Source organism: Geotrypetes seraphini, chromosome 2 (assembly GCF_902459505.1).
Source record: "Geotrypetes seraphini chromosome 2, aGeoSer1.1, whole genome shotgun sequence".
Lineage (NCBI taxonomy): Eukaryota > Metazoa > Chordata > Amphibia > Gymnophiona > Dermophiidae > Geotrypetes > Geotrypetes seraphini.
The window spans coordinates 341067379-341085570 of NC_047085.1; the positions used below are offsets into that span (position 1 = coordinate 341067379).

At 43.4% G+C, this 18192-nt stretch overlaps 1 protein-coding gene and 1 long non-coding RNA gene across 3 annotated transcripts in view; one reads left to right on the forward strand and one right to left on the reverse strand.

The window, feature by feature from the left end:
• Nucleotides 1-18192, reverse strand: part of TPK1 (thiamin pyrophosphokinase 1) — a 412744-nt gene that overhangs the window by 360580 nt on the left and 33972 nt on the right. The window lies entirely within an intron of this gene.
• Nucleotides 1-18192, forward strand: part of LOC117353862 — a 115366-nt gene that overhangs the window by 80235 nt on the left and 16939 nt on the right. For both annotated transcript variants that reach the window (XR_004538048.1, XR_004538049.1), the window contains exon 2: nucleotides 7725-7792. This is a non-coding gene — a long non-coding RNA (uncharacterized LOC117353862). The remainder of the gene's footprint in view (nucleotides 1-7724; nucleotides 7793-18192) is intronic.

The window sequence follows — 18192 nt, forward strand, 5'->3', positions numbered from 1 at the left end:
AACCTTTTGACAGGTTGCCTAGTCGGCACTTATACATTTTGACTTAGACCAAGTCAAAACAGATATAAGTGCCGAAAAAGTGCCCACTGAGCTGATAGCGGCTGGCGCAATCAGCTCAGCGGCCCGGCAACCTACCCACCCCCCACCATAACCATTGCGGCAGGAGAGATGCCTCATCTGCACCTGTCAAAACACAAAATATTTATAATGCCACTGTGTTCAAGTTCCAGTAGCATATTTTGTAAAGATGACAGAAAGGTCTAATAATATTTCAAAAGAAATTATACAATTTTTATTTCAGAATTGAAAAAAACCCAACAGGTTAGTTAAAAACTAATGGAAAAATATTTTCTAGTCACATTTTATTTTCAGATGACTTTTTTGATATAAAATTCACATGCACTGAAGAACAGTGGTTTTCATTCATGGCATAACTTTCTATACAATGTAAACAGTGCATGTAAATTTATCTCACTTATACTCATTATGGACATCCTGAAAACCTGATTGACAAGCAGGTTCATTTTCAAAAAAGATAGACATTCAAAAGTCAGCATAAACCAGCAATAGTCAAAATGTTCAAGTGGGCATTCTCAAACAGACTTTCTAGACATCTTTCTGGTTGTTTTGTCTCCAGTGTGCCCAAATCTTAAGGGGGCGTGTTAGAGGTTTGTTTTGGGCGGGCTTAGGATTTCGATACTGGCATAATCAAACCTTTAACAAAAGATCCTGAGCTTTTTTTAGACATTTGGAGCTAGACCTATTTTAACAGTGTCTAAATGCTAAAAAAAGGTGCCCAAACTGACCAGATGACTACTCGTGGGATTAAGGCATGATTCCCCTTACTCCCCCAGTGGTCACCGATTCCCTCCCACCACCCAAAGATGTTAAAAAAAACCCAGTACTTTCTAGCCTGAAAAGTTCTCAGCCAAAGCAGCTTCAGATTTGAGTCGAAACAGCAGAGGTTACTGCAGTGAATTTCACATTAAAAGTTCCAGGTACAGATGCCACCATATCTTGCTTCTGTTGTATGGTGAACTCTCCCAAATCTACTGTACCTACATAAAGATGACACCTGCAGGCATAAGGGTGTTGTGGTGTACAGGTGGGTACAGTAAGTTTTGGGTGGGTTTTGGAGGGTTCACCATACAATAGAAGCATGTTAAAGTGACACCTGTACCTGGGACTTTTAATATGACATTCTCTGCAGTAATCCTACTGTGCTGAGGAATGCTTAGCTGTCTGTGACAATTTGCCAATAATGCTAGTTGCCAAAAAACTTAGATATCCAATTTCGGCTGGCACAGGAGGCAGAAGGGATTCCTCCAGTCCCACCCACTGCGAGGCCGCTGAGGAGTCGGTGGGGGTGTTTGGATTCGGCTGGGGCGGGAGATGGGTCTTGCAGCAGGCCCTGTGGAGGCCTGCAATAGGTCCGGGAGGGGGGGGAGGCGGGTGGGTATGCGATGGCCTGAATATAAGCCGAGACCCCCATGCAGACTCAGTCAGAAGACATCAGTAATACTGCAAACTGGCCTGATTTGATGAAACCTTTTTATCAGACGGAACAATCCACTTCCTGCCAGTGCAGTTACTGAATGATACCTTTTTAGCTGTGATGGATTAATGACTCACAAGTGCACTCGCATGAGTGATGGTCATTTTCAAAAATTTAGTTTTACTAAAAGCAAAGTGGATTGAATTGTAGAGCAGAAATGTTGGGATAAAAATGTTAACAATAGCTGCATTCACTGTAGTTGTGATACTTTTTGCTTAAAAAATATTTTACAAGGCAATAACCTTTTTTTCTTTCACTTAAGTATTTTTTTTAATATGTTCTCCACTTTATTTTTATTTAAGTATTAAAATATACATTTACTTTTACTTAAGTACTTTGACCTAGCACTTTGAACAACACTGCTATGTATCAAGTTTTGTCCTGCATTTCAACTGCCTCTGCTATAAATGGTCTCTGACAGTCTGGAATCTACCGTATTTTCGCGGATATAACGCGCGCGTTATACGTGATTTTACGTACCGCGCATACCCCTCGCGCGTTATATGCCTGAGCGCGGTATACAAAAGTTTTTAAACATAGTTCCCACCCCGCCCGACGCCCGATTCACCCCCCCAGCAGGACCGCTCGCACCCCCACCCCGAACGACCGCTCGCACGCGCTCCCACCCGCACCCGCATCCACGATCGGAGCAAGAGGGAGCCCAAGCCCTCTTGCCCGGCCGACTCCCCGACGTCCGATACATCCCCCCCCCCCCCGGCAGGACCACTCGCACCCTCACCCCGAAGGACCGCCGACTCCCCAACAATATCGGGCCAGGAGGGAGCCCAAACCCTCCTGGCCACGGCGACCCCCTAACCCCACCCCGCACTACATTACGGGCAGGAGGGACCCCAGGCCCTCCTGCCCTCGACGCAAACCCCCTCCCCCCAACGACCGCCCCCCCCCAAGAACCTCCGCCCGTCCCCCAGCCGACCCGCGACCCCCCTGGCCGACCCCCACGACACCCCCACCCGCCTTCCCCGTACTTTGTGTAGTTGGGCCAGAAGGGAGCCCAAACCCTCCTGGCCACGGCGACCCCCTAACCCCACCCCGCACTACATTACGGGCAGGAGGGATCCCAGGCCCTCCTGCCCTCGACGCAAACCCCCCTCCCTCCAACGACCGCCCCCCCCCCCAAGAACCTCCGACCGCCCCCCCAGCCGACCCGCGACCCCCCTGGCCGACCCCCACGACCCCCCCACCCCCCTTCCCCGTACCTTTGGAAGTTGGCCGGACAGACGGGAGCCAAACCCGCCTGTCCGGCAGGCAGCCAACGAAGGAATGAGGCCGGATTGGCCCATCCGTCCTAAAGCTCCGCCTACTGGTGGGGCCTAAGGCGCGTGGGCCAATCAGAATAGGCCCTGGAGCCTTAGGTCCCACCTGGGGGCGCGGCCTGAGGCACATGGGCCAAACCCGACCATGTGTCTCAGGCCGCGCCCCCAGGTGGGACCTAAGGCTCCAGGGCCTATTCTGATTGGCCCACGCGCCTTAGGCCCCACCAGTAGGCGGAGCTTTAGGACGGATGGGCCAATCCGGCCTCATTCCTTCGTTGGCTGCCTGCCGGACAGGCGGGTTTGGCTCCCGTCTGTCCGGCCAACTTCCAAAGGTACGGGGAAGGGGGGTGGGGGGGTCGTGGGGGTCGCGGGTCGGCTGGGGGGGAGGGGGGTTTGCGTCGAGGGCAGGAGGGCCTGGGATCCCTCCTGCCCGTAATGTAGTGCGGGGTGGGGTTAGGGGGTCGCCGTGGCCAGGAGGATTTGGGCTCCCTCCTGGCCCAATATTGTCGGGGAGTCGGCGGTCCTTCGGGGTGGGGGTGCGAGTGGTCCTGCCGAGGGGGGAGAAGAATCGGACGTCGAGGGGGGGCATCAGGCTTTCAGGATGGGGACAGGACTTCAAGGGGGGACAGGCAGATCTTCAAGGGGGACAGGCAGACCTTCAAGGGGGACAGGACTTCAAGGGGGGGACAGGCAGACCTTCAAGGGGGGACAGGCAGACCTTCAAGGGGGGACAGGACTTCAAGGGGGACAGGCACGGAGAGGCGGGGCAGTGCACCGAAAGTCAGGGCGGGTGAACGGTGAGTCGGGGCAACCAGAGGAGAGTCGGGGCAGTGCACCGAAAGTCAGGGTGAGTCGGGGCAACCAGAGGAGAGTCGGGGAGGGCGAAAGGAGAGTCGGGGTGGCCAGAGGAGAGTCGGGGAGAGCGAAAGGAGAGTCGGGGTGGCCAGAGGAGAGTCGGGCAGCATGCGCGTTATATGCCTGAGCGCGGTATAGAAAAGTTTTTGTACATATCATCGTGATTTCTGCGCGCTATACCCCTGTGCGCGTTTTACAATGGTGCGCGTTATATCCGCGAAAATACGGTACCTAATTTTTGAAGTAAACTATTATTGTGGTTCAAAGCATATCAACCATGTGGTCTGTATTTATTTGAAAACTGAGTGATTGAAAAAATGCAGCAGAGTTGCATAGGGACAGAAATCTCCATCTCCACCCATCCCTGCTGGAATCTCCACCCCGGCCTATCCCTGCAAATAACCTCCTTGTCCTCATCCGTCCCCATAAAAAAGTAGCTACCTCTAATGGTTTTGTGAAGTTGTGAAGTTTAAAAACACACAATACTATCTGGATACATCCTAAATACATTTCTGGACTGGATCACATGAGCTCATCTCCCAGAAGAAATTAACATTCAAGGCATTCATAAGAACATAAGAATTGCCATACTGGGACAGACCAAAGGTCCATCATGCCAGTATCCTGCTTTCAACAGTGGCCAACCCAGGTCCCAAGTACCTAGCTAGATCCCAAGAAAATCCAACGTGGTCTGCAGTAAACAACAGCAACCAGAAAACAACGAACAGACTGCAGATAATGTACAAAATGCAGGCGTTGTTTATTAGTAAATGCAGTAACATATACAACCTTATAGCCAACCAAGGGACCCGACACGGTCCGTGTTTCGGATAACATGCCTTCCTCAGGGGTCCTAATGAATTTAAGCATAAATACTTAAGATAATGTGTGAACATAAAAAGGTGAAGCAAGCAAATGGTAATATGACAAAGGTGATAATGTTACCTATATGCTGGTTTCCTATTCACACACTTACTGCCCCTTTTCCATTATGCAGTATCACTTCCGGTTATTAAGATTTGGTTTATTTTTACTGTTGGTCTGCTCCATTTCTCGTTTCACCACCACTTCTGGTTCCCTTTTCTTTTCTTATATTTGTGATTTGTTTCTTCCGTCTGTCACGTATCCCTATGTTGATATTAATTGTTTTTCATTTGACATGTGTCACTTTATTTCTAGTTTTTCATTCAGTGATATTCTAGTCATTAAAAATCTTTGCATCCTTTTGCACTATATCATTATATATTTCAATCACACTTAGAGACACCCGATATTATTTGAACATTTTCACTTTATTTCTCTTTAATATGTTCTTGTATGACATTATCACCTTTGTCATATTACCGTTTGCTTTCTTCACCTTTTTATGTTCACACATTATCTTAAGTATTTATGCTTAAATTCATTAGGACCCCTGAGGAAGGCGTGTTATCCAAAACACGGACCGTGTCGGGTCCCTTGGTTGGCTATAAGGTTATATATGTTTCTGCATTTACTAATAAACTACACCTGCATCTTGTACATACACTTTTAAAACACATAATACTATCTAATGAATCATATAAGCTCGACTAGCTTCAGATAAACCCTCCCATGGGACTGGGAGCTAGAGCAGGGGGAAAGGTTCCCGGGGGGGGGATACTATAGTGGCAGAAGAGGATCAAGTAGAGTCCACCTGAAGGAGAAAGCACAGCAATGGGAGAGAAGTGGACAGGGTGTCCCCCCAACGGCTTCTTCAGGATGCCCTCCTTCAGCACCCAGCAGCCGGCTCAGCCCAATTCTGATCTGTTGGGATGTTGGCTAGGTTGCTCTCAGTAATGGTGTCATTTGATTGATTGTCCACAGTATTTTCAAATATTTTAGATATCGATTCAATTTTGGTCGAGAAATACTGGGCTAGTGTGCTGGATGTGGGGGACTTCATGTTTGCAGAATTTATAAGAGAGCAGTCGGTTAGTTTCTTCAGTTGTTGAAAAAGTTTCCTTTAATCTGGGTTATTTAGTCCTATTATTTCAGAGTAGTTTATCATTTATAGTTTTTTTTATTATTTATAGTCAGCCTTTAACAAGGTGGATCACAAAATCACATCCATAATAAAACATATCAAACATGCATATAAAATCATACAGTCGTGTTTGGCCAATTTGAGGACAACGCTGTACACTTGCAACTTGATTCAGATCTCTTAGATCACTGGTTCCCAACCTTGTCCTGGAGGACCACCAGACCAATCGGGCTTTCAGGCTAGCCCTAATGAATATGCATAAGAGAGATTTGCATATAATGGAAGTGAGAGGCATGCAAATCTGCTCCATGCATATTCATTAGGGTTATCCTAAAAACCTGATTGGCCTGCTGGTCCTCCAGGACAGGGTTGGGAACCACTGCCTTAGATGACATTTATACTATGTTGTCACATATTTTGTATGAAGAGAGAACAACCGGCTTCTTGACCAAATCGGAGTACAGCTTTCTGTCTTTTCAAAAGTTTAAAGTATCAATCATCTATTTTTTGCCTAAGGTACACAAAGATTTGAGGAATCCCCCAGGCAGTCCTATTTCTGTCAGCCCAGGGTTCGATGTTGGAGAGAGTCAGTAAATATGTTGACACCTTTTTGAGTCCTTTGGTTTCTGCCATTCCATCTTATTTTCAGGACCCTGCACATTTTTTGAAATGTTTGAGTTCTCTGCCAGAAAGTCAAAAGGTGACTTTTTTGGTCACATTGGATTATGTTCATTGTATACGTGCATTCCACAGGAAGAAGCCATACAAGTGATAGCCATAATGACAATAGCGCTTAGTCACACAATGAACTCAATGCAAATACACGACCACAAACTAACCTCTCCCCTCCCTTTTATGAAACCGCGTTAGGCCTTTTTATTGCCGGACATGGTGGTAAAAGCTCTGACACTCACAGAATTCCTTTGAGCATCGGAGCTTTTACCACCGTGGCAGGCGATAAAAAAGCCTAACGCGGCTTCAAAAAAGGGGTGTAAAAGTCCTAATATACATAACTGAAACCCATGATGCCAGACTCTGCATGCAGTACACCACCCGAGAAATAGAGAAAAACGCATTTCTTCCTGAACAATGCAAAATATAGGCAGCAGATGTAAATTCTCAAAACTGACATATTTCAATCACTGAATTGAAAAGAAAATAATTTTTCCTGCCTTTGTTGTCTGGTGATTTTATTTTTCTAATCTTTTCCCAGGTTCTGGCTGTACTTCCTTCTGTTTGAACTCTCAGCTGTTTCTATCCATTTGTCGTTTTTCTCTCCTTCACTTTCTGCCCTACATCCATCTTTGGCATTAACTTTTAACATTCAGCTTTCTTCCATTTTTCTGCTTCCTTCTCAATCTGTCTACTTTTCCATGTCTTCCCTTTCCCTCCATCCATGTACACATATTCTCCTTCTCTCTGCCCTTCCCCTCCTCTCCATGCGCACCATCTCCTTCCTCTCTCTACCCTTCCCTCTCCATCTTCCTTCCCCTTCTTTTTTCCCACATTAGTAATGAAAAACCAATACTCATCTATATAATACAAACCTCTTTTGTTTGTATTACACAGGAAGCTGTAGCAGTTATGGAAAGCTGCTAGGGCCACAGAAGGCAGTGTGTTTACTTCATTCACACTGCCCGCGGCCCAAAGAGTACAGGACTGCAGCGCTGGCAAAAAAGGTGTTAGATCCCGACGGAGGGATGACATTCTGCACAGGCTCCTTGGGCCACCACAGAGATCTCAGAGGGCTGCCATTGGCTCAAAGGCCTTGCAATGAAGATTGCTGGGATAGGGAGATGTGACATGCAGTTTTTAATTGGATAAAAAGACTATGTAGCAGAACATGTAATATTTGCAATGGTCAGGGCTAAAATTTGAGTTCATTGGTCAATTTTCAATAATAGCATAAAACGTATATGTTTAATGTTGGATAGGCATCAGATACAAAAGAGGTTTGTATTATATACTGTAGATTAGTACTGGTTTTTCATTACTAATGTTTTTTATTGAGAGATGGATTTTTAATTTATTTCAGAATGAAAGTCCCTGAGGAAGCTTGATGTGAAACACTGGCAATCTTTTCTAATTGGACTTTTGAATCAGGTTTGGCTTGATTTTTATATGATAAGTCATAAAAATTTGCTACATTATTTGATACAGATCAAAAATAATTAGCCTGATAGTATGAAATATTTTTAGATGATTATGGCTCTGTGAACGGGTCTGCAGTCTTTTCCTTCTAAAATATAAAGTAATGTGGATATGGTACTCCTCTTAAACATCATTCTTATTTAAATTTATTATATATCACAGTATTTACATTGGTAAACAAAGGGGCCGCATTAGTGCAATGAGAAACTGTCTCTGTGATACTCTAGCCATTGCATTTAAAACTTCAAAAAGAGCAAAGGTTCACTACTAATAGTGGAACATTCTAGTCATTTGAAGTCTCTTAGGGCTCCTTTTACTAAGCTGCGGTAGTGTTTTTAGCCCGCGCTGCAGATTAGCCTGCGCTAATCCCCACGCTACATGGAAAAACTAATGCAGGTTAGTAAAAGGAGCCATAAGTTTGCTTTTTCCTTTAATCACTCAAATGTGTCAATCATAATAGGTCTATGAAACAAAAACTTCAAAGTTTTCAAAGACAGCTGTTATGGATTATAATTTCCTGCAGATAACTCTAATTTTATTAAGGTGCACTAGCCATTTTAGCACACGCTAAATGCTAACGCGTCCATAGACTACAATGGATACGTTAGCGTTTAGCGTGCGCTAAATCAGCTAGCGCACCTTAGTAAAAGGACCCCGTTATGATGTGACCAACAAAATATTCAGCTTAGTATCCTCTATAATAAAACCCTAAGCACGCATTCGCACTTAGGAGGCCTCGTTCCCTGCCGCCGTGATGTGTGCCTCCGTGCCGAATTGGATTGGAGGCACGTGGGGCAGCTTGCGATGGTGGTTTCAGCGGTGGTGGCGGTTTGACTCCTGTGCTGCCGCTGCTGGGACACCTCTTCTCACCATATGACCAGCAAACACAGCAGCCGCGGGGCATTTGCAATGCTGGCCCACTTCGATAATGCGAGGTGGGCCGGCCTAGCAAAAGCCCCAAGGCTGTCCACACCTGGGTTCTGATCCCTTTCTACCAGCAGATGGAAGTAGAAATACTGAACTATTCCAGTGACATCACCGGTATCAGGGCTAGTGCAATCTGGAATTCTCCAGTATACTATTGCCAACGTTGAATTAGGTCCAAAGTCCAAAGGTCCCATCTAAGTTATTACAGCATTTAGAATGAATCTCTTCATATAATAATTAATATACACAACCAGACAGAACAGAAAATCTGAAGATAATTTTCTATGATGGGTCCTGAACTTGTCTTGTAGGACTCAAGGAAATAAAATTTTGCTTTCCTTATCGATCCTGCAAGACCAGTCAACATCAATGGGATATACTAAGCAATACCTTAGTGGAAGGGGGAAACAAAGCCTCCTGAATTGCCGCTCTGCTAAAAGTCAAATCACCTCTGGCCAGGACATCAAGTTTGTAATGCTTTATGAATGAATGACACGATGGACAAGTTACCACTTTGCTAATGTCCTCTAGCAAAACCACCCAGGCCTTTAATCAAGACATTGCCTGTGTCAAGTGAAATGAGCCCACAAACCCTCCAGACCTTGCTTTCCTCATATAACGTATGCAACTTCAGTGACTAACTTGATCCAACATGCTACTGATGATTTAGAAGCCTCATGTCTTCTATACAGCTCTTGAAAAAGAATAACTTTTTTATGTCCAACTTACAAAAACACAGAAAAATGAAGACAGATAAATATCATGTGGGCTATCCAGTCTGCCCATTCATACCATCTACTATCCTTTCCTCTCCCTTAAAGATCTTATATACTTTCCCAAGCTTTCTTGAATTCAGATACAGTTTTTGTCTCCAACATCTTCACCAAAAGGAGGTCACTCCACAAATTGACCACTCTTTCTGTGAAGAAATATTTACTTAGTCTACTCCTGAGTCTGTCCCCTTTCACCTTGATACAGAAACACAGAAAAATGACATGGCCTTGTGGACCCTCTTAGAATGCTTTGAATGACCCTGCTCCAAAAAAGAGGGCAAGCTTACTATCTGATTCAAGTAGAAGGGGGAAACTTCCTTTGATAGAAAAGATAGAACCATGCAGATACACACCACCCTCCTCTTAAGAGAGATGTGGATCTTAACAGAACAAGGTCTGCAACTCCAAAATATGTCACACAGATGTGATGACTACCAAAAACACAGTCTCACTCTTGCAGCTGAAAAACTGCATGCTCTCAAAGTTCTGTCATAGGTCATCAGACTGGACTACAGAAGTCCTCAATTGGATAACAGGAGATGAAATGCTTTGAACCCAACTCCCACTGCCCCAGGTCCACTGAAATGTAGCTGAGGAAGTTTGCCTGAACATTTTCCTTCCCAGTGGTATGAACTGCCTAGATGGAATCTAAATGAGACTCAACCCAACTACAGGTTTCCCCACTACTTGTTGATGTTGGACAATACCACAATGGCATACATCAACTAAATTACCTTCCCCTGCAAGAATTCTACCAGATCCAAATGAATGATATTTGTGTCTCTAGCCAAATGATGAGCCACATCAACTCCAACCTGGACCAGCACAATGCATCACCAGGACTAAGCAATGGGCTCCCTGGCCCAGAAGGCTGGCATCAGTGGTCACTACTAACCACTAAGGAAGATCCAGGAGGACCTCTCTATGTTTTACAGGTGGTTCCACCAGTCAAGGCTTCATCAGAACAGGGCCACTACAGGCAGATAAGTCTCAAACTCCTGCAAATGAGGGGCTAAGCAAGTGAGTAGGGTTGAGCAAAGTGGTATCATATGGGCCCTTGCCCATGGAATCACTTCCAAGGTTGCTGTCCAGGGGCCGAGAAGTTGAAAATAATCATGGGATCTCTTTAGCACCTCTGCTCCTGCAGCACGAGCAAATGATCCTCAGGAAGGAACACGCCTCCCCTTCTGGTATCAAAGATGAACTGTGGGTAAAAATACTAGAGTACCTGATTGTAAAACCACTTAGATAATCTTGATAGGCGGTATATAAAAAAACCTAATAAACTTGAAACTTGAATAAACTTGATATTTCAGATGTAGGGTTGAGGTCAGCTGACTTGGTGTAATTGACAACCCAACCCAGGAATTCAAGGAGCTAGATTACTTGAGCCATTACTTCTTTCATCTAAGTTGATTCTCACCAGCCAATAGTCCATGTAGAAATGTTCATGAATCCCATGTTTGCAAAATTGAGTTCACTGGCCAGCCTAGTGACTGGCTATATCATGCAACATTGCCTGTCACCACCAATTTTCATCAGCTGGCTGACTTAGGCATGCAGCCACATAACACACCTAAAAGGCCTATGAAAATGCTCTCCCGGAGGAGGTGGTGGCAGAGAATACTGTTCTGGGTTTCAAACGCAAGTTGGATGCACACCTTCTTGCAAATCATATTGAGGGATATGGGAAATCCGGGTCTCCAACAAGGAGCACCTAAATGGGCCTCCGCGTGTGTGGATCGCCGGACTAGATGGACCTTGGTCTAAACGGGGGAAGGCGTTTCTTATGTAAAATCAGCTTGGTTGGCTAAGTGCAAGCTGCAGATCTTTGTCCTAGATATTCAACGCTGGCGACCCCAGCATTGAATATCCGGGGTCGCTGCCTCTCGCAGTTCAATATCAGGTCCATGGTGTCAAAGCAGCTACTTGGAATATAACCTTGGTATGAGATCCAGACTGTGATTGGTTACTGAAGATGTTATTCCGTTATTGTGCTGTCCTATTTTTCCTGATGTGGCGATGCTGATGCAGAAGAAATGCTATCAATTCCTGAATTTAAGACCTAGAGTTCAACAATTAGGAGCACTTTACTGGCTTACTTTTCTTTGTAAATGTGTAATCAAGTTGAATTCAGTGAAATATGTTTTTTTAACCTAGCTAGTTAGCTAATTTTTTGAAAGGAAAATGTGTTTTTCTCCTCCTCCACTGTCCTCTGTGCCAGTGACATCTACTCTGCAGCTTTAGTTTAGCTCGACATGTTTTCTTTCTTTTTCCTACATATTATAAAGATGATATCCTATAATTATCCCTTGTCTTCTGTCATAATTGTGAACTTTAAGTTAGAGACAATAATATTGCTTTCTTATTAGAACAGTGCCAATATTTCTCTTAGCATATGTTTGATGTCTAGGAGTAATTTATGCCCTTTCTTTTTCTTTATCAAGAGTACTCTTTGATTTTCAATATAATATTTATAAATAAAAAGTTAAAAAAAAAAAAACAAAACCGTGGACTATCAACAAGGAAAATAAAATTTTCCAGTCTGCAGACACTCAAATCTAGAGGGAACCAACACAAACGACCCCAGTAACACATTTCTGGGTCTGTTTAATAAGGTACATATCTTAAGCAATTAGCACCAGTAGAGCTATAGAAATGATTAGCAGTATGGTAATAGTAGTAGAATTAATGCACACTAACAGCCGTCAAAAACATCCATCCCAGTAAAATGCCACACTAACTGCTTAGTGCAGTATGTGGCCTGAACAGGGGGCTGCGGGTGGAGCAAGCATATAGAAAGTGCTTGCAGTCAGCTCATAGCTAGCTCCTGTGTAGTGTCATAGCTGCCAATATCGTGGAGTACACTTAAAACGCAACTGCAGTATTAGCAACAATTTATATGGCCCATGGACTAAAAATGAAACGCATCTGATCACCCTAGTAACATCCTGATCTCTCCAATCCTTCCAGCACTACTCTCCTGATCCCCTCCAAGTCATGGCACCACCTTCTCCCCAAATCCGACAGGCAGCTGACCCTGCTCCCACCCCCAGCATTTAATGGGGGCTTCCATGGTAGTACTATGGTAAGGCAACAGTAATCCACGGATGATCCTGCCCCATCATCTCTCTGGTTCAAAATGGTAGCTCTGATCCCCAATAGTAATATTGTGAAATTACCTCTAGGGGTCAGAACCACCATTTTAACCTTGAGAAGAAATAGAGCAGAGGTATTCAGGGATTGTTGCTAGCCCATCACTATACCATCATGGAAATCCCAAGGAGATGGGGGGAAGGATTTGTTCTCTCTTTTAGCAGGTAACTTAGGGAGGGGGGGGATCAGAGGGCTTATGATATTGATAGTGAGGTCAGGCGTGTTTTTCATTTTTCAGCTAACGGGGCCAAAATATCAAGGATACACTTACTGCACTGTTGATGTGTTTACCCTGCAGTTAAGTGTCTGCCCTATGCAGTAAATGCAGATGCTGGGCACATCTCTAGCATTTACTGCACACGTTTTGTATTTACCATGTGTTAACTTTTGCAGGCATCTGCAGGCATCTAGTGGCAAATCAAAGGAGCTAAAGCCACTTCAAGATGTCACAAACTCAATAGAGTGTGGATGCTTAGCATCTCTCTACAGTGGTCATGCTGAATAACAAATACAGTGGTACCTCGGAATCCGAACTTAATCCATTCCAGAACCCCGTTCGAGTTCCAAAACATTCAAGTTCCAAGACAATTTTTCTCATTGAAAATAATAGAAACTGGATTAATCCATTCCTTGGTCCCACAAACTCAGATTTTTAACTAAATTTAACAGTAAATACACTGGCATAGACAGCAAGATTGGACACCCCCCCCCCCCCAACCGGCATAGGCAGCAAGATCGGCAACGGCAACTGCAAGTGGTGCTCAGCCCAAAGCTTCCCTCTGACGCGAACTGCCCAGGCGGAAACAGGAAGCTGCGTCAGAGGGGAAGCTATGGGCTGAGCAACGCTTGCAGTTCCTGTACGTTCAGATTCCGGGGCAAAAATTAATTTAAAAAATAGTTCGGATTCCACGTTGTTTGAGTTCTGGGGTGTTCGGATTCCGAGGTACCACTGTAATTCTATAATACATACTCATAGTAGCGAGGAGCAGAGTCAGCAAGACAAGCGTATTTTTGTTAATATTCATTTCCTATCTCATTTCTCTATTAATCATGTAAAAGAAGCACAGCAAGCTGACTATCCTAGTCCTTTGAGTTGAGCAACTTACAATGTACAAAAGAAATAGAAAAAAAAATAATCTGAAAACCTAATATGATGAGAAGGCTCTCACAATGAAGCATTCACTTCAATAGACACAATATGTGAGGCGATGAAAAAATTTTGTAACAAAAATAACAGACTTTAAAGCCAGAGATAATTTTCAAAAAGCAAACAAAAAAAAAAAAGCAGTTGGTTTAAGCAGTTAATGAACAGATTGATAGTACAGATAAAAACAGAACTCACACAATTGATGTGAAGATGTACAACAGTGAATATGAGTAAGACTGACAGCAAAAAGCCTGGAAAAAATATAAGCTACCACAAGAAAGGAGGGTATGAAGAACTGGGAAAGAAGCACCTCTGTATTGTTGGCTTTCCAGAAAAGACAAAAGGTGTAGCTGTTACTGGCTTCTTTTATGAATGGATCCGTAGGTTACTTACCCAGTAAAGTATTGATTGAAAGCAATAAATTTGATCAAATGCACCAGTGCTAAAAACACTAGTATAGTACTCCAGTATGGTATACATTCTATAGTTAATTTTCAAGAAAAGTAGTATTAGAGAATGATACGGGGACAAATTTTTCCCTGTCCCCGAAGGAACTCAATTTTCCCGTCCTCGCGGGTTTTGTCCCATTCCTGTAAGCTCTGCCTTAACCGCACAAGCCTCAAACACTTATGATTTTAAAGTGTTTGAGACTTGTGCAATTGAGGACAGAGCTTGCAGGAATGGAGCAGGGATAGGAAAAGAACTCATCGGGACGGGGAAAAATTTGTCCCTATGGAATTCTCTAAATAGTACTTTCATTTTGAAAATCCTGTTTTACACATAGAAAATGGCATAAAATCATGCAGTAGAATATGTGCATCGATAGTATGACGCAGGATCTGCTAATGTTGGAAAACTGGTCCTCGACATGGCAGCTGGGCTTCAACGCTAAGAAATGTAAGGTCATGCATCGCGGCAGCGGTAATCCATGCAGAACTTTCACCTTGAATGGAGAAACACTAGCTACGACTTCAGAAGAACGAGACTTGGGAGTAATCATCAGTGCAGACATGAAGGCTGCCAAACAAGTAGAGAAGGCCTCATCCAAGGCAAGGCAAATGATGGGATGTATCAATAGAAGCTTCGCCAGCTGCAAACCTGAAGTCATAATGCCATTGTACAGAACCATGGTGAGGCCTCATCTGGAATACTGTGTGCAATTCTGGAGGCCACATTACCGTAAAGACGTGCTTAGAGTTGAGTCGGTTCAGCGGATGGCCACTAGGATGATCTCGGGGCTCAAAGGTCTCTCGTATGAAGAAAGACTAAACAAATTGCAGCTCTACACTCTAGAGGAACGCAGGGAAAGGGGGGACATGATTGAGACATTTAAATACATCACAGGACGTGTCGAAGGGGAAGACGACATCTTCTTTCCCAGAGGACCCTCGGTCACAAGGGGACACCCGCTCAAACTCAGAGGAGGGAAATTTAATGGTGACACCAGGAAGTATTTCTTCACAGAAAGATCACTGGAACAAGCTTCCAGTGCAGGTGGTCAAGGCCACCAGCGTGCTTGCCTTTAAGAATAAATGGGACATCCACGTGGGATCCTTGCGAGGGTCGAGATAAGGAACTAGGACATTAGCACCCAGACCTAATGGGGGGGTCAGTAGAGTGGGCAGATTTGATGGGCTATAGCCCTTTTCTGCCGTCAACTTTCTATGTTTCTATGTTTCTAATATCACAAGCAAGCATTCCCAGGACATTCCGAAGTCTGAGTAGAATTGCCATATGCAAATGCATTTTAGAAAAATACACGAGTACAAGCACATTTTATAGAAGGTACAGATTTGTGTTAAAGAATTTGTGCACTACTATTGATAGTACTGAGAGCCTATTTAATAAAAGTATATAAATGATTGTTACCTTTGTAAAATAGCCATAAAATAGGCATTCTTTTGGATATTCCATAAAGAAGCTCTTTTATAAAATTACCTTCTTTGTCAGTAACCTGTTGCATGTTTCTTGGTTCCAAAATGCTTGACTTGAGTAGTTGATTATGGACCATTCATGTAACATGGAAAATGGGGGCAACATTTCTTAGGTTTTTATTTACATTCTTGTATTACACTACTTACAACGCTTTAAAGTCAAGTGTGTTTTATTCCAGCCACAGATATCTAATTTATCAAAAATTATTTTCCTGGTATTTCATTACATTACATTAGAGATTTCTATTCCGCCATTACCTTGCGGTTCAAGGCGGATTACAAAAGATATAAAAATGGGGGTTACAAAAGATATAAAGAATGGGGGTTACAATGGAAGAATAATTGTCATTTCTAGAGTTGTAAAGAGTAGATCATTTGTAGAGAGTTGTAAAGAGTCGATCAATTGTCATTTCTAGAGTTGTTAAGAGTAAGTGTTGTTAAGAGTAAGAGTTGTTAAGAGTTGGTGTGGTTAGGATTGTTTCAGGAATTTCTTGAAGAGTATAGTTTTTATTTCTTTTCTGAAAATCTTGTAGTCTGGGGTGGTTAACAGTCGGTTGGAGATTTGGTTATCCAGTTTTGCTGCTCGAGTGGCTAGGAGGCCATCGGATTGTTTTGTCCGTTTTACTTCCTTGATCGGGGGAGGTGTGAATGGGGAGTGCGTTTTTCTATGTCTGGTTGAGGTTGCTTGGATGAGGCGATTGTTTAGGTAGGCTGGGCTGTTTCCGTTTAGGGTTTTGAATATATCATGCAGTAGAATTTAAATAGTATTCTTTCTTGGATTGGTAGCCAGTGTGAGTTGATGTAGGCCTCTGTGATATGATCATGTTTCCTCAGTGAGTAGGTGAGTCTCAGAGCTGTATTTTGGATTGTTTGTAGTTGCTTGGTCATAGTGGCAGGGCAGGGGAGGTAGAAGATGTTGCAGTAGTCTAGCAGTCCTAGGATTAGGGATTGCACTATAAGCTGGAATTGTGTTCTTTCAAAGAATTTCCGGACTTGTCTCAGGTTTCTCATTATTGCAAAGGATTTCTGTATGGTTTTATTTATTTGCAGTTGCATAATACAGCATCTGTCTATTGTCACTCCTAGTAGTTTTATGGTGGTTTGGATTGGATAGTTGATTGAGTTAAGTTCTAAATTGGTTATAGTTGGGACTTTGTCATTTTCGAGGAGGATGAATTTAGTTTTATCTGGGTTGAGTTTCAGTTTGTGTTCTTTCATCCAGGTCGTAACTGTTTCTAGTGTTCGATGTATTATGTTTGTCATGGTGGTCTTTGGCTGATCATATGGTATGAGGATGGTGATATCATCTGCATAACTATAGGTGGTTATGCCTAGATTATCCAGGTATGCTCCGAGAGAGGCAGTGTATAGGTTGAAGAGAGTAGGGGATAATGGGGATCCCTGTGGTACGCCGCAAGGGTTTGACCAAGGATCTGATTTTTCTTGTTTGATTTTACTCTGTAAGTTCTGGATTTTAGGAAGCCTTCAAACCAAGAATATACTTTATCTGAGATACCTATTGCATCCAAGATTCTGCCAACTGTGTATCGCTCAACGTCTCTTCACAAAGAAAAATTTCCACGCACTTATCCTCTCTCTTGGGCTCAAGACTTAAGACTATTACAATATTATGCAGTACATGCCAGCCTGTCCAGAGTGTCAAAAACCTCCAAACTCCAAAATACTGCCATCAGACTTCTCCGCCATGCAAGCCGAACTGACCAAGTTAAGCCCCTTTTGAAACATCATTGGCTGCCAATAGAAAAACACATTATCTTGCATACCGAAAGACCACAAGCTGCAGATACAGATCCTTCCTGGATAGAACCTTCATGTTCCAAGCGAATAGACAGCAAGTCTGGCTGAGAAACTGCATAAATGAAACCAAACTGACCTACAACGCATTCCAAAAATCAATTAAAACCGCCCTATTCGACAAATTCATTGACTAAACAGACAACCCTCTCTCTCTCTCTATGATATTCCCCGTTGTAAACACTAATTCAATCTCTCAGGTAACTCCAATTTTCATGTATTCTTTACCCATGGAACTCCAATTAGTATGTAACTTTGCTATTTTGCTTCCTGTTATTCGCTGACTGTCCAGCCATCTTTCAATGTGAACCGCCTAGGAGTCGCTTGACTATGGCAGTATAGAAAAATAAAGTTATTATTATTATTATTATTATTATTATTAAAACTGCAAACCTTACCTTTTAAAGCCTATAGAACTGGAGTCCCTGATTACTTATCAAATCTCACAATTCCCTACAATCCTAACCGTATTTTTCAATCCCTCAGTGACCAACGTCTAGTACTACCCCACCCTAGTATTGCACAATTAGAATCTACAAGATACAATGCCTTTTATTTCCTGTCCACCTCATACCTGAAATAATCTTCCCTTTCTCATCT